Raw genomic sequence first — 3,729 nt, 5'->3', positions numbered from 1 at the left:
TAGTGAGCAATGAAGCAATTTACCTAAAGCTATAAAAGAAAAATTTATATTCCTAGATTCTAAAATTAGTAAAAACTCTTTCATATTTCCAGTACTTTATTTCTATAAAGAAGCATAAAAAGAATAACTATGAAGAAGTAGCAAATATTACTTTAGTGGGTTTGTTTTTATTTGCTTTCAGTATTCCCTACTCAGTTTTCTGTGCTAAATTGAATAAAAAACATTATAATGTCTGTCTTTGGGTAAGTACAAAAATTTTGTAGAAAAATATTTGGGGGGGGGGGATCCAAGACGGCAAAGGAGTGAGTGGGAGTTACACTAACCTCCCCCCAGGACCAATCTGGAATTACAACTAAATTGTGGAGAAATTACCTGAAACAAACAACTGAACAATAGTGAGAGATAAGCCATATAACCTCAGACAGACAGAAGAATCAGCTTCACAATTGATTTAGAGCGGCAAGATGGTGGAGGAGTGAGTGGAAGCCACATTAACCTCCTCCCAGGACCAATATGGAATTGCAACTAAATTGTGCAGAAATTACCCAGAACAACAACTGAACTATAGCAAGAGAGAAGCCTCATAACCTCACACAGACAGAAGAACCACCTTCAGCACAATCTGTCTGGTAAGCACTGTGGTGGAGACTCGAGAGGGCGGACTGGGTGCCCACAGGCAGCAGCGTCAGAGGGATAATTAAGTGGCAGGTTAGACTTCTCCTGAGAGGAATGGGGTCTAAACCTTAAGCTGGGATCCTCAGTCTAGAACACCAGAGCCTGAAAAGTATACAGATAACAACCAGCAGCAAAAAGCAGCAGGGTTGCTCTCTGCCAGAGACAGAAGGCTGGAGATGCATAGAGCCATTTAAAGGGCCAATGCACAAATTTTCACTTGCTGTCATTTACCCACAGTTCCAGCAAGGCAGGAGCAGAGTGGGTTGGAAACACCTGAGGAGAGATTGGCAATGGAAGCTTTGGGGAGAGTGCAGAGAGAGTAGCCACAGGGAACTCGGTGCTGAGTCATCCCCCAAACAGTGGCAGCCATCGTTCTCAGGCAGACCACTCCCCTCCGAGTGGCAGCAACCAAAAGGGAAACAACACCCCCATCCCCAAGAGAAACTCGGCCCTGACTCTATGTTGCTTAAGCCTGACTGCTGAGTGCAGAGAGACTAGATTAATAACTAAAGGAGCCAGCAACAGACATCAATCCCTGGCAAAGGAGGGGCAGAGTGGACTAGAGATGCTTGAGGAGAGACTGGGGTCAGAGGCTTGGGGGAGAGAGCTGAGAGACCGGACACCACTACCCCAGTGCATAGTCAACTCCCATACTGCAGCAGCCATCCTGCTCAGGCAGACCACTCTGCTCTGAGCAGCAGCCTGAGGGGAAATGATAACCCCAACCCAAGGAGGAATTCTGCCCCACCCTATGGGGCTTAAGCCTGACTGCTGAGTGCAAAGTGACTAACAACTGAAGGAGACAACTTTAGACAGCAGATCTCTGGCAGTCTCAGAGCAGGCTGCCTAAGGTCAGATGGGGTCAACATCTGACACCACCAAAGGTGGATCCAGAAAGAAAAAACAGTGGTAAATACTAAAGGCTACTGAGACAAAATCCACCGTGGTCTTCTCCATGATTAGTGATATTTTCTTTCCTGCATAGCTTTTTAATGTTCATTACTTGTACAGCAAGTTTGTGCATAATAAGTCACTAGAATTTATACTAAATTTCTCTCCTTTCTTATAATAGTCTTAATCTCTCTACACCCTTATTAATACTTGTTCATTTACCATTGATACTGAGATTGCAGGGGGAGGTTTTTGTGGATGTGGGTTTGTTCCCTGGGCTTTGTGCTTTTATTCTGGCAGCACCTGCACAACAGCATACAAGACATGGTGGGCAGAGTGACCCTCAGTCAACCAGCTGCAGGGAAGAACACACCAAAGAATGACCCAACAACAATCAAAACCCAAATACCACCAGAGAGCCAACATAAATGGCATCCCAAGAGCAGCAAGTTCAGATCAAGGAGATTGCACCACTGAATTTCACAGGTCTCCTCCCATACAAGTTCACACCACAAACTCAGGGACTCAGAACCAATCAATTTAAGAAGCAGAGGCTAACAAGAAGAGCCTCAAACAATAGGCAGACAAAGAAACAAACCCCAAATGAAAGGAAAGTAGGAAGCCTCGGAAAGAATGCTAAATGAAATGGAGGAGAGTCAACTATTAGATATTGAATTCAAAGCAATGGTTATCAGGAAACTCAATGAGTTCACAGAGAATTACCAGAAACTACAGGGAAACTACAATGAACTCACTGCAAACTATATCAACATGAAAAAGGAAATAGAAATTATCCACAAGGGACAAGAGGGAATGAAGAATACAATTTCAAATTGCATCCAAATTGGAAAGGAGGAAGGAAAACTGTCACTGTTTGCAGATAACATGATCATGTATATAGAAAATCTTGTAGACAACACCAAAAAACTACTCAATCTAATAAGTGAATTTGGCAAAGCAGTGGATACAAAGTCAATATTCAGAACTCAAAGACATTTTTGTACACCAACAGTGAAATATCAGAAACAGAAATTAGGGGAAAAAATCCCATTTATTATAGCAACTAGAAAAATAAAGTACCTAGGAATAAACTTTACCAAGTAGGTAAAAGACTTATACTCAGAAAACTCCACAGCACTGAAGAAAAAAATTAAGGAAGACACAAATAAATGGAAGCATATACCACGTTCACAGATTGGAAGAATTAACATCATCAAAATGGCCATACTACCCAAAGCAATTTATAGATTCAATGCAATCCCTATTAAAATACCAATGACATTTGACAGATATAGAAAAAAAACACTTCAAAAATTTATATGGAACCATAAATGACCCTGAATAGTCTCAGTAATTTTGAGAAAGAAGAACAAAGTAGGAGGGATCACAATACCTGGTATAAAATTATATTACAAGGCCACTGTAATCAAAACAGCCTGTTACTGGCATAAGAACAGACACATAGACCAATGGAACAGAATAGAGATCCCAGAAATAAACCCATGTCTCTACAGTCAATTAATATTTGACAAAGGGGGCTGGGGCATAAAATGGAGTAAAAATATCCTCTTCAACAAATGATGTTGGGAGATATGAACAAGTACATGCAAAGAAAATGAAACTAAGCCACCAACTTACACCATATACCAAAATAAACTCAAGATGGATAAAATACTTAAATATAAGGCATGACACCATAAAAGTCCTACAGGTGAACATAGGAAGAAAAATCTCGGCTATTCCACACAGCAATATTTTCACCAATATGTCTCCTAGAGCAAGGGATAAAAAGGAAAGAATAAACAAATGGGACTACATCAAATTAAAAAGTTTCTTCATGGCTACAGAAAAACATCAGCAAAATGAAAAGGGAACCAACTGTATGGGAAAATATGTTTGCCAATGATATCACAGACAAGGTTCGATCTCCAAAATATATAAAGAACTCACATGACTTCACACCAGGAAGACAAACAATCCAATTAAAAAATGGGCAAAGGGGCTAACAGGCACTTCTCCAAAGAGGACATACAGAGGGCCCAGAGACACATGAAAGGATGCTCAGCATCACTAGCCATCAGAGAGATGCAAATTAAAACCACAATGAGATACCACTTCACACCAGTTAGAATGCCCATCATAAACAAATCAACAAACAACAAG

This window comes from Desmodus rotundus, chromosome 11, assembly GCF_022682495.2.
Source record: "Desmodus rotundus isolate HL8 chromosome 11, HLdesRot8A.1, whole genome shotgun sequence".
NCBI classification, from domain to species: domain Eukaryota; kingdom Metazoa; phylum Chordata; class Mammalia; order Chiroptera; family Phyllostomidae; genus Desmodus; species Desmodus rotundus.
The sequence above is the reverse complement of the archived record's forward strand: the minus strand, read 5'-3'. Positions refer to the sequence as shown.